Source organism: Notamacropus eugenii, chromosome 1 (assembly GCF_028372415.1).
Source record: "Notamacropus eugenii isolate mMacEug1 chromosome 1, mMacEug1.pri_v2, whole genome shotgun sequence".
Taxonomy (NCBI): domain Eukaryota; kingdom Metazoa; phylum Chordata; class Mammalia; order Diprotodontia; family Macropodidae; genus Notamacropus; species Notamacropus eugenii.
The window spans coordinates 27974979-27988752 of NC_092872.1; the positions used below are offsets into that span (position 1 = coordinate 27974979).

At 37.5% G+C, this 13774-nt stretch overlaps 1 long non-coding RNA gene across 2 annotated transcripts; it reads right to left on the bottom strand.

Moving 5' to 3' along the window:
• Positions 1-1734: 1734 nt before the first annotated feature.
• On the bottom strand, positions 1735-7721 carry LOC140534709 (uncharacterized). 2 transcript variants are annotated; one of them, XR_011977441.1, is made up of 5 exons: positions 7209-7715; positions 6641-6723; positions 6286-6517; positions 5533-5619; positions 1735-2274 (listed from the first exon to the last, which is right to left on the bottom strand). It is a non-coding gene; the product is annotated as an uncharacterized lncRNA (long non-coding RNA). The 2 variants fall into 2 exon arrangements; XR_011977440.1 differs by having other exon boundaries at positions 5533-6517; positions 7209-7721.
• Between the last annotated feature and the right edge of the window lie 6053 nt (positions 7722-13774).

A 13774-nucleotide genomic window follows, 5' to 3' on the forward strand; every position in this document is an offset into this window, starting at 1 on the left:
ACCTGATCAAGAACAGGTCATTCCAGAGTAACCTCATTTCCTTTTTTGACAGGGTTACGAAAATGATACCTCATAAGAATGCTGTAGATACAGTTTGCCTAGATTTTAGCAAAGTATTTGATTAAGTCTCCATGTAATGGAAAAGATGAAGAAATATGGGTTAGATGATAGGATAGTTAGATGAATTTGAATCTGGTTGGATGACTGGACCAAATAACAATTGAATATAAACTTGGCAGGAGGTCTTAGGGGGAATGTCCTAAGGATCCATGTTTGGTCTCAAACTGTTTGCCATTTACCAGTGATGTGGATAAAGGGATAAATACCATCCTTATAAAATTTGCAGATGACAAAAGGAGGGGAGAGATAGTTAACAAAATGTATGATGATCTCTGAAAAGATTTAGACAGGCTAGGGCACTAGGTCAAATCTAGTAAGATAGAAATTACTAGAAGTATTATAAAATTGGGCTCAAACCACCAACTTCACAAGTATAAGATGAGAGAGGCATAGTTAGATTTGGGCTTATCTTCACAAGATCTAGGATAGATCTTGGGTAGACTGAAAGCTCAATGGAAGTTAACAGCTTGATGTAGAAGCCAAAAGAAGACCATGACGATCTTGGGCCTTTTTAAGAAAAACGTAGCTTCCAAGAACAAACAGGTGACAGTTCCACTGTTTTCTGACCTTGTCTGGAGCACTCAGTTCAGGCATCACGTTTTAGAGATAAGCCAAAAACCATGTGTAGGGCCTCATTTCCATGCCATATGAGGATTAGTTGATGGAAATGAAGCTCATTAGTTAGTAGTAACTAGGTGGTTCAGTAGACAGAGAGATAGGCTTGGAGCCAACAAGTCCTGAGTTCAAATCTAGCCACAGACAAGTCTTAGCTATGTGATCTTGTACAAGTCACTTAATGCTCTCTCTATCAGTTTCCTCATCAACAAAATGGTAATAATAATAACATCAACCTTCCAGAGTCTTTGTGAGGATCACATGAGATAATGTTTGTAAAACTCTCTGCACTATGCCTAGCACATAATAAGCCCTTCAATAAATACTTATCACCTTCCTCTTCCTTTGAGGCTCAAATCCAGACAGTTTATGGTCATATGAAATTGCTCTCAATCATTATTGATTAGAGAAATGTAGGTTAAAACAACCTTGAGATATCATTTTATACCTACCAGATTGGCTGAAAGGATGTAAGGGGAAAGTGACAAAGGTGGAAGATCATATTGAAAAATTGGGACACTCATTCATTGTTTGTGGAATTGTAAAATGATCCAACCATTTTTGGAGAGTAATCAGAATTCTACTGAAAGAATTATTAAACTATTTTTACCTTTTGATCCAGCAATACCACTACTTGGTCTATTTCCAAAGATGATTAGGGAAAAAGGAAAAGAACACATATGTTATAAAAATGTTTATAGCAGTTCTCTTTGTGGAGGAGAAGAGAAGACTCAGGGGACGAGTATTTGGAAGGCAATCATGTGGATTATTCTATTAAGCTTATTTTATTTGGTCCCATAAAACAGAACCATGGAGTAGCCACATTTAGGTTTGATGTAAGGGAAAACTTTAATAATGAGAACTATCCAAAAGTTGTAGTTTCCCCTCACTGGAAATCTTTAAGCAAGGAATGGATGACCTATTTATACTTATTTGTGTCTAATGGTAGTTATCTCTAGGGCTGGGAGACGGAAGGAGGAAGGAAGAAAAAAAAGGAAAAAAACTTACATGATGGCTTTATTATATATTTAATAGGAATAGCAGGATATACCTAATAGATTTGCAGTTTCATGTGCAATTATCTTTTAAAAATTACACAGTTATAGAAATGCTTATTTTATTCCATAAATTGAAAGTTAAGTAAATAAAAATAAAAAAAGAATGAATGATCACTCGTTGAGTATGTCATAATGGAGATTTCTTTGGGAATATAGGTATAACCAGATGACTACTGAATTGTTTACCAACTCTGACATTTTGTGATTTTGTGAATAAAGAGATCCTCCTAGCTCCATGTTTTCAATCCCAGGTCCCAACCAGCTGAGGCTGGTTGGACCTCTTGAGCCGGGGAATTCTGAATTCCAATGAGCTAAGTCTACAGGGTGCCTGCATTAAGTCCTATGCAAGCTCCCAGGAGTGGGTGGCCACCAGGTTGCCTACGTAGGGGTAAACTAGTCCAGGCTGGAAATATAGCAGGTTGAAGCTCCCATGCAGATGAGCAGTGACATCAGGCTTGTGCGTGTCTCCTCTACTTCCAGCCTGGGCAAAAGAGAGAGATCCAATCTTTTAAAGAAAAGAAAAAGAGTTCCCCCACCTTCTGATCTTCTCTGCCTTTATTCTGTCTCTTCTACATATTATCTCTCCATCTACAACCAAAGCATACCTCAAAGGAGTGGTTAAAGGTAATTTTTCATTTTTCTCTTACTATAACTTGATTATAAGCTCTTTGAAGGCAAGGCCTTTTTTATATGTTCCATAATACCTTGCACGATGATTCCCACATAGTAGGTCCTCCATCAGCACTTGGTTATTGATAGATTATTACTCTTTCTCAATTTAGAACGAATATTTTTTTTTCAGTTCAGAGGAAACATCCCTCCTCTCAGTTGTTTAAAGTAGGCAGCTCTTTGGCTATTGGAAATGTCTAAAATTGCTGCCAAACTCCCACTCTCACTCCTACTTAGAAATAATTGGATTTTTTCCAACAAAAGGGTTTACTCAAAGCAGTATTTGTTTCACAACCATTCCAAGTACCACCCACCAACCAGGGTGGGAATCTCGCAACAACAAATGGTATGTGTGACATTTTCTTTCTGTTTCTTAATTTAGAGATTGTTGGTATATACAGTACTAATAAAAGATAATGTTCCTAGTTCTGAAGCTCACAAAAAAAGATAAAAATCAGAGGTGGATCAAGTTAATGATTTTATACATAGTATTTTGGGTTGGCATTTCCTTGTTTCTTAGGACCTAAGAATGATCCAGGGCAATTAATGTAAGTGAATGATATGGGTATCAGTGACTGATTGACTATGTACCCTTGGGGGAAAATGGTCTCTCTTGACTTGTATTAGATGGTAAGTTTATTTCTACTTGGTGTATTTCTTTTGAAGCAATTTTCTCATAACTCTATGAAGTAGGTAATGGAAGTGCTGCCCCTATTTTGCAGATGGGAAAACTGAAGTTCAGTCAGATGAAATTACTTGTTCAGGATCACAAAGTTAGTAAGGGGCAAAGCAGAATTCAAACACAAGTCTTATAAGCTCACTCACTGATAGTATACTTCCCACATTATTATATTCCTCACTAAATTATTTTATGATCTCATGATGTCAGATTTGATGCAGTGTTGTCTTCCTGAATTGTGTAAACGGAACTTATATTCTGTCCCAAAAGGTTGTTGATTATGACAGCAGTGGCAATTTTTAAATCTAGCAACATGATTGCTTCCTCTTCTCTCACCCACTCAACCATTTTTTTGTTTGACTTCAAACCTTATCACTCAACTGAAACTGCCCCTGCCAAAGTCAGTAATGATCTCTTTGTCAACAAATCTAATTCTCTTTCCTTGGTTGTCATTTTTGACCTCTCTACAGTATTTGTCATGATTGACCAGGAACCTTCTCCTCCTGGACACTCTCTTCTCTATAGCTTTCAATGGCTCTGTTTTCTCTTGGTTCTCCTCCTGCCTGTCTTGATCACCTCTCTGTCTTCTTTGCTAGCTCATCATCTGTATCATGCCCCCTAAGAGTAAATATTCTTCAAACACTGGTCTTGGTTCCTTTCCCCTTTCTCTTTCTCTGCTCTTTCTCAGTAGTCTCAGCTTAAATAGGTATAATTATCATCTCTATACAGATGACTCACTGATCCATATATCCAGCCTCTGCCTTTCCCTGAATTTTAGTCCTGAATCATCAGTTTCCTATTGAACATTTCAAAGTAGATACCCCAAAGACGTCTTGAACTCAACATGTCCTTTATCTTTTCCCCCTCAATCTCTCCCTCTGTTGGCTTCCTTTCTTCTGTCAAGGACACCGTCATTCTTCCCATCACACAGATTTGTAACTTGATGTTGTCATTAATTTCTCACTGTCTCTTATCTTCCATGACGTCTCTTACATCTGATTCTTTCTCTCTAGTCATCCAGCCACCACTGTAATGTAGACCCTTATCTCCTCTTACCCAGGCTATTCTGACGTCTTCCTAATTGGTCTTTCTATTATGAGTTTCACCCTACTCCAAGCTATCTTCCACACAGCCCCTAAGTGATTTTTCTTAAGAGCAAGTGTGACCATATCTCCCCTAAGTGATTTTTCTTAAGAGCAAGTGTGACCATATCTCTTCTCTGCTCAATAAAATCCAGTGGCTCTTTATTACCTCTGGCCTTTAGCTTTCAAAGCTTTTAAATCTTACCCCAACCTATCTTTTCTGCTCTTTGAAATTAGGGATTGTTTCATTCTTTGTATTTGGCACATAGATGGTACTTGAGAAATGCTTGTCAATTTATTGATTGAATGTAATTTTATTTAGTCCTCTAATTTATTTTAATTCATTTAATTCTTCTTAATTTATATCAAAATAATTTAATTATTTATTAAATAATGATCTCTTGCCCTACTGTTTAATATCTAATACTAACCATTTCCATAAACTTGTTTCTGTTTGGTACATTCCGTTCTATTGATGTTTTTCTTTACCTAATGGTTCTCAAAGGGTATACTCTGGTCCACTGAGTTGTGTGCAGGGGTGTTCTGGTAAATGTTTAACAACTGGCTCTCTGGAAAAAAATGTACACAGGACCCACTTTTAAGTTTAATCTAAGTTAACACTTTATCCACCTCTTTCTTAAGTCTAAATAATCAACAAAACAACAAACCAAACCCTCATTTGTAACATTTGCCAATTTATGAGGAATAATTAATCATAGTGAAAATTTAATGAGCAGCTCTTGAGAGTCAGTTAAGAGCTGGCGTTAGCACACTTATTAGTCATGTATCCTTTCAGCTCTCTGAGCTCCAGTTTTGTCTTCTGTAAAACAGGTTGATATAACCTTATTCTCTACATCTCTGAGTTGTTGTAAGCAAAGGATTTTGCAAAAGTTCTGAAGTACAATACTAGGAAAATAATAGTCATCATTTTTAAATGGATCTTTAGATTTAGGACCCCAGGGGTTTGAAGCATCTATTTTTAGTTACATTTTGGGAATGATTGTTTAGGTATGTAAACAGGAAATTATGCTTCACTGCTGGGTAAGTATCCTGTCATTATCCACTGATTAGTTTTTCAAAGGAAATAAAAGAAAAATATACTTAATGTGTTAGGATATTTGTTTTCCCTGGTTTAAATAGAAAATCAATTTGTTTGCAATCAAAGATATATTTACTTAAAACTTTTTTTATTCATTTTAAACTGAAATACAAAACAAGAAAAAAAGAATATTTTCATGTACACAGCAGAACATACAGAAAGGATTCATTATAAAACAATAAATGATAAAAATATGTAATGAGATGTTACCTGTGGACAGGACAATGCCTCTCTCCTACAAAGGAGCTCCAGCTCTGGGCTCAGGCTGAATGGGTCCAGTCTTGGAGAAGCTTGACCCTAAAGAGGAGATTCAGTCTCTTTTACTTGTTCTCTCTGGTTCAATGCGCCCCCATCCCGCAGTAATAGGGGGAAAAAAATCTTAATGAAATTAATTAAAATTAATTTAAAAAATAAGGTTTAGTTCATCTCCAAAAGAGATGTTTGAGGCCTTTCTAGAAAAATCCTCCAATATACAAAGTAGTGGACATCAGGTGTAGGACAGTTTTTACTTCCTCCTGTACAAAAATATTTAAGCGCAAAAGCTTATAGTGACAAATATTTCAAACATGAAATAGTAAATTCATCATTCCTTTTATACTTCTCTAGGAGGGAAATATGATGTTTGGGAGACCTGTGGGTCTCATGAACAGAGGGCATTTTCCTCGCATTCTGCACTGTCTGAACAGCAGCTCAAGGTCCAGAACTTGTGGACAGCAAGGACATGAATTATCTTCCTGATGGTAACCACTATGTTCACCAAGAAATGCTGTGGTTACAGGAGTTATCTGCTACTGCCAGTAAGTACACAGGAACTTGGACCTCTCAGACCCTAACCAGGGCCAGAAATGTCTATCTCTCGGAGTTGCTCTTTGGTCACCAGAGCTTAGGGAGAAAGAAACAAAATACGAGAGGAAGTCAGTAATAGAGGAATAGCCCAGGGCTTATTCAAGGAAGCACATGTACTTGTAGCTGCCAGAAGGAAGAGAAATTCTCTCCCCTCCATCAGGAAGTCCAAGGGACAGGGGACTCAAATCATTGGAAGGGTGTTTGTGTGATTAGGCCAGACAAGACTCTGAGTAGCTTTAAGGAGCCCTGTGCTTTGAACACTCAGATGCTGGTGCTTCTCTCTCTGTTAGCGATGACCTTCCACTTGACCTTCACACAAACTCCAATGCTCGGCTGCCCATAAATATATCTAGGAGTGGAGATAGAGAAAGGAGTGATTGGGAATTATTGGTAATTTCATCTAAAGAAAAATGGAATCTAAATTGAAGTTAAGGATTTAAAATTGGAAAGAAGGAGATACAAGAAGACCAACCTCAAGAGTAGAAGCAGAGAATCTGTAATGGTTAGAACTAGCTCCAGAGACAAGGCTTTCCCATATCCATTTCCTTCTCATTTCTGATAGGAAAAATCCTTTAGAAAAAACCTCAAAAAAATTTACATACCTGCTCATGGTCATAATAGCTAGCATTTATATGGCACATAAAGTTTTACAACGTGCTTTACATATATAATCTCATTTAACAATCACAACTATTGGGTCAGGTGGGTACTATTAAAAATTGTGACAGATAGACCAAGTAAGGCTAAGATGTTAACACGAAATACCCAAGGTCAAAAACAGCAACAGTGTCTAAGAAAGGATTTAATACCCTTTGATCCAACAGTACCACTGCCAGTCCTAAATCCCATAGACATGAAAAAAGGGGAGGGGACCCATTTGTACATAAATATTCAGAGCAGCTCTTTTTGGGGTGGCTAAGAAGGGATGCTCATCAGTTGGGAAACAACTAAATAAGCTGTGGTATATGATTATAATGGAGCATTATTGTGCTATAAGAAATGATAACAGGATAATTTCAAAAAAACCTGGAAAGACTTACATGAACTGATGCATAGTCACGTGAACAGAACCAGGAGAATGTTGTACACAGTAACAGCAATATTATTCACTGAAGAACTCTGAATGACTTGGCTATTGTCAGCATTACAATGATCCAAGATAATCCCAAACGACTGATGATGAAGTACGCTATCTACCTCCAGAGAAAGAACTGTTATTGTTTGAATGTAGACTGAAGCATACTGCTTTTCACTTTCATTTTTTCTTTTATTCAAGTCTTCTTGTAAAAAATACTAATATGAAAATATTTTACATAAAAAAAAAGAAGTCCAAGGAACTGTAGGCATTGGTTGTTTTCCAAAAGAGAGGATATCTTGAAAGAGACCAGAATCTATCTTTCCTCCCTCCTTATGGCCCACAGAATAGGCAATTCTTCCTGGATTCATTGCCGATTACCAGCCATGAATGTTAAAGAACCAACCAAGAGCCTCTAGTATGCTTGTTCTTTAACAAGGACTCAGATGATGTGCGTCATGCCCCTGGAAGACAAAGCATTCATGGTTCAACTCCATGGAAATCCCTCTAGTCCAGTTGCCCACTACAAAGAAAAATGGGCTGATTGTTTCTGCATCAAAGTTCTATTCAAAGGCAAACAGAAAAACAAACACTTCACATTTGCTTTTCAACTAAGATAAATTTATTGTTTTCATTTGTTAGTTCATCAGTGGGCATACCAGTCTATTAGTCTACACAGGGAGGTCATTGAAAAAGCTAACAGTATCTGCAGCTTCTTCTGCTATTGCTGGTTATGTCATTTTTACAAAAGTCCAAACTTTAATAGTGGTAGTTCACTATATTTCAGTTGTCGCAGTCCTTCCAAGTGAAATTCTACGAGTTCTTTTTTCTCTATTTTCAAACGGGTTGTGCTGGCATTGTCTGAGTTTTCTTTCCTCCCTATCATCCCATACCAAGGTTTACTCCTTGGTCATGGTGCGGTGAATAGAGTGCCAGACCTAGAGCCAGGAAGACTCATCTTCCTGAGTTCAAATCTGGTCTCACACACTTACTAACTGTGTGACCCTGGGCAAGTCACTTCCTGTTTGCTTCATTTGCAAAATGAATTGGAGAAGAAAATGGCAAATCGCTCCAGTATGTTTGCTAAGAAAACCCTAAATGGGGTCGCTATGGAACCACAACAACAATGGGCTCTGACACTTTCTAATTGTTTATCTTTGGTCTTCAGTTTCTTCTTCTGCAAAATGGGCACAATGACAGTATTTCCTCTGACATTGGGCCTGTGAAGAAAACTAAAAACACTATGGAAATGTGAGCCACAACTACGATAATTTATCCCTTACAATGATAAAGGATTTAGAGCTGGAGAGACCTTAGAGCTGATCTAGGCCAGGGGTAGGGAACCTGAGACCTCGAGGCCCAAAGAGCTGCACTTGAAGACCTAGAGGTGGCCTTGAGGCTGCAGATTCCCTACTTCTGACTAGTCCACCCTCTTACTTTCACAGATGAAGAAATTGAGGCCAAGGGAAGTTAAGATCACACTTTCCTTTACCTTAGATAACTCCCTAAGGCTCTGAGTTGCACAGAAGATGCCAGTCTTCACTGTCAGAGGAAGGTGCTCAACACAAGAGGCAAAGAGTGTCATGCCATGAAGAACAAGAAGCAAGGCTTTGCTCAGCATTTCAGTAGATCTGTAATCTCATCAGTGCCATATACAGGGAACCATCCATGCCTTCTCATTCTGCCCAATCCTTGTCCACATCTTCCAGATGGAGGTGGAGATATTGGAGATCTGTCTCTGGTTTTCTCAATATTTCATTCATACCAATGTGTCTGCTAGCCCTCATTGTCCCCCACACCCCCTTGATAATTTTTGTTTTTTGTTATTATGAAATTGACAAATGCCAATTAACATGAACGTAGATATGTATGTATACATAAATGGGTATATGTAAACAATGGAAAAAGAGAATTTTATATCAAACCAGAACACCCCCCCCCCCCCAAAAAAAAAGCAGTAAGCAGTAAAGCATGCAACAAATTCAACGTGTTAGTCTTAAAACTATCTTACTTGTCTGGGTCTTCCTTTGAACTCCCTTCTATTCTCTTCTGTGAATTTTTTTTAAAAAATGCTTTAATGACCCTTTTTTTTCTTTTTGGCATCAGTATCATGAACACTGATCGTAGAGGAATACCTCCTCTATCTCCCTTCATAATATTTTTTTCTAAACTCTCCCATGTAACAAATAAATCTAGTTAAGCAAAAACCCCACAAATTTGTGAAGTCCAAAAATGTATGTTTCATCCTGCACTTCAAACCTGTTATCTGTCAGGAAATGGGAAGCATGTTTTGTTACTACATTAATCAGAGTTCTTAATTCTTTCAAAATTGTTTTTATTTAGACTGTTATAATAATTGTGTTGATTGCCCCCATTCTTGTGGTCCTACTTCCTTTGCCAGTCATACCTGTCTTTGATGATACCTATTATTGTTATCTGCTAGATGAATCGGAGGCAGCTATGTGGCTCAGTGGATAGAACACTGGGTCTGGAGTCAGGATAGACTTGACTTCAAATTCAACCTTAGATACTTGCTAGGTATGTGACCCTAGACTAGTCACTTAACTTCTGTTTGCCTTAATCCACTGGAGAAAGAAATGGCAAACCACTCCTGTACTGTGGCCAAGAAAATCTCATGGACAGTGTAGTTCATAGGATCACAAAGTCAGACACTACTGAACAACAACATTATATTATCAACATTATCATTGGGGCAGGTGATAGCACAGTAAATGGAGTGCCTAACCCAGAGTCAAGAATTCCTGAGTTCAAATCTGCCTCAGACACTTCTTAGTTGGGCAAGTCATTTAACCTCTCTCAGTCTCAGTTTCCTTAACTGTAAAATGGGGATAATAATAGCACCTACCTCCCAAGGTTATTGTGAAGATAATATGAGATAATATTTGTAAGGTGTTTTGCAAATCTTAAGTAACTATGTCAATGCTAACTTGTGCTAATGTCAGACTGAACTGTAATGAAAATAGTCAATATAACAATAATGGAGGTCTTTATTGGGGCAAGTGAGTTGCACCTCAGGCACTACATAGTGAGAGCGCAGGTACTCAAGTAAGGGCTGGAAATAGCATTTATATAGAGTACTAAGGCTGAGGGAATGGCCCAGCTGCAAGGTGGGAGGGGTTAGGCATCTCTCTGTTTCACAAGGTAAATTATTTTACATAACAAGCAAAAATTCATAAAGAAAGTTTGGAAATCTCTGGAAGGGAGAGTTTGGGAAATCTACAAAATAACCACAGGCTGAAACTGACCAAACCTGGTCAGTCCCAGGCAATACACTGGCCTGGGAATAGACACCAGGACAGCTTCAGTCAGTTCTTAGTCAATTGAGTTTGTCCCTAGCATATCTACAATTTTCTGACATGCTCCATAATTCATAGCTATTTATACTAGAGTTTTTAAAAATAGTCACTCCATAATAAATGTTAAAGTATATCATGAAAAGTTCACTACCTTTTTCAACTTCTCTTTTTTCAGAGTATCTACTTCTTTTTCCCTATACATTTTGTTCTTCTTTTATGTTATTCAGCTCTTTGGGACTTTTATTAGTTTTACATTAAATTGATAGTTTGGGAAAATATTGACATTTTACGCTGTTCAATATTCTCAAAAATTTCCCACAGGTTGCTCAGGTCTTTCCCTATTTCTATCAACAAAATTTTGTAATTTTCTTTGTATTGCCTTGGTGGATTAATAGCCAAAAAATGTTTTTGTTGTGATCATAAATGGAATCGCATTTCAGAATATTTATATTGATATGTAGAAATCTGAATGATTTTTGTGGGTTTATCAGCTACTCTGAGATTTAATTTTTTCTTTGGTTATTCTAGGTATACAATCGTTATCTACAAATAGTAATTTTTTACCTTTCAATTTCCAGCGTTTATCTCTCCAATATCTTTTTTCATGTCTTATTGTTTTAAGAGGAAGTATCCTCTGAAACTTCAGAGATGTTGATAGAGACACTGAAAAGCTTTCAGATGAAAAATAAACATTCCAAATATTAGAAAGGGTCTGAGGCTTGAATAGCTCAATTGTATACGAATAGGTTAAAAAAAGACAGTGAAATCTGGGTTCAATTGACCCCCCAAGGTCTTAGGAAAAATTTCAAGGAGTACATGAATTTGAGAGAGTGAATTCTAGGTTTGTTTATTAATTCCATTTTAGACAAGATCATGTGTTCTTAGTCATGTTTATTTTTGCTAAAATCTAGGCCTGTTTCTCAGTTCCTTCTTTTTGGGGGTTTGGAGCCAGTGTCGTGCATTTTGGGTTCCAAGTTCCATGCCCTCTCTGAAGTTCAATGTTCCCTTTTGAATGAAAGAAACAAAGCATTTATTAAGTGCTTGCTATATCCAAAGCATCGTGTTAAGTTCTGGGGATACAAATAGAAAAGTATGACAATCCCCACTCTCTCTTTTGCATGAGATGAATCAGTTTTGGATTAACTTGAAGCTTCCCCTATTAACAGAAAGTCACTTCATTCTATTTACATGACTCATTGGAAATGACTTTGTGTCAGCAGTGGTCAGTAGGGTGTGGGGCAGGTTATTAGGTACCACCACTCTCATTTGAAATAGAAGGTAACTCAGTATCAGTTAAGAATTATCATATGTCAGGAATAGTTAAGTAGGAAAATTGTAACATGAAGTATTTTTAGATAGATTAGATTCCATTTTTAGATAGTTCTAGTTATTAGAAAGCTTTTCTTTATATCAAATTAGAATCTATCTTTCTACTCTTTCCTCCTCTTTTCCTAGTTCCTCCTTCTGGGAACAGGGAGAATAAATCTAATGGTTCTTCCATAAGATAGTTTAGTGCCAATTCAATATTCACAGCGCCCACGATGGCCATGAATATCCCAGCACAGTTCTGAATTGCTAAATACAACACTCTCCATATGGAAGACAGAACCAAAACATTTATTCAGACACCAAAAAGTCAAATTCATCATAATCTATACACAATAACAATGTGGAGGACAACACCATCCCCAAGCCTTCCTCCACTAGGCTTCCAACCAGCTCCATTAAACAAATCACAAATAGGTTTCCTTAAATAAAATCACAAACAAGCTCTTTCACTCATACTAGCCAGCTGCCTGCATCCTTCCTAGTTCTGACTGCTCTGATGACTAATTTCCTCCCAGCTCTGCTCTAGCTCCACCTCTTCTTGTTCCACCCATTCAGCAAACTCCTCCCACCACAGGCTCCATGTGACTCAGACTTCCATGTGACTCAGGCAGGTCATATGAGCCTATTAATGAATGGGAAAGATCTTCCCATTTAAATTACCATGACAGATGGCCCTTCAAATACTATATGACTACTATCATGTACCTCCTAAGTCTTCTCTCCAGTTCAAACATCAGTTCCTTTAATTTGCCTTCATATAGCACAATCTCAAGATCTATCAACATTCCTTCGGATACTTTCCACATTGTCAATATTGTTCCTAAAACATGGCACCCAGAACTCAACATAATACTTCAGATTCTACCCCTTCTTTTCCTCTTCTTAATTTTCTGTAGTTTGGCTTCTGACCTCATCATTCAACTAAAACTGCTCTCTTCAAAGTTACCTCAAATGATCAAATCTAATAACCATTAAAATCTAATAATCATTGAAAATAATCTTCATCCTTCTTGAACTCCCTATTGTAGACATCATTGATCACCCTCTTCTTGTTACTCTCATATTTCTAGGTTTTTTCTGATAGTAATTTCTCCTGGTTCTTCTCCTTCCATGGAGAAAGCTACTCCTTAGTCTCTTTTATTGGATCTTCCTCTAGGTCACTCCCACTTAGTCACTAACTGTAGCTGTCTCCCAAGGTTCTCTTCTCTTCTCTTCTCTTCTCTCTGTATACTATTTTGTTTGATAATCTCTTTAGCTCTCATGGATTCAATTATCATCTCTATAGATGATTTTGAAATCTGGTTATCCATCACCAAACTCTTATGGTGCAGATCCTTATCACTTTATCCCTGGACTGTTGAAATGACCTAATTGTTTCCATGCCAACTCTCCCCCAATCCAATCCATCCTCCACTCAACTGTCAAAATGGTCTTCCTAAGGTTCAGGTCTAGACCATATCACCTCCCCTTTCAATAAATTCCAGTAATCCTCTATTGACTCCAGGATCACATATGAAATCCTTTGTTTGACATTTAAAACCTTCCAAAATCTGGCCCTTTCCTACCTTTCCAGTCCTCTTAGACCTTATTCCCTTCAAATCACTGTGATATTCAGTGACAATGCCCCACTTGCTGTGATTCAAACATGACTGTCTACTTCTGATTCTGAGAATTATCACTGGTTGTCCCCCATGCCTGGAATTCTCCTTCTTCATTTCCTTCTGCTAACTTCCCTGGCTTCCTTCAGTTTCTGGCTAAAACTAATCCTATCTTGTACAAGAAGTCCTTCCCAAATCCCTTTAGTGCTTGTATCTTCCTCTGTGATTATCTTCACACACACACACACACACACACACACACACAATTTGCATAGCATTGTTTGCAT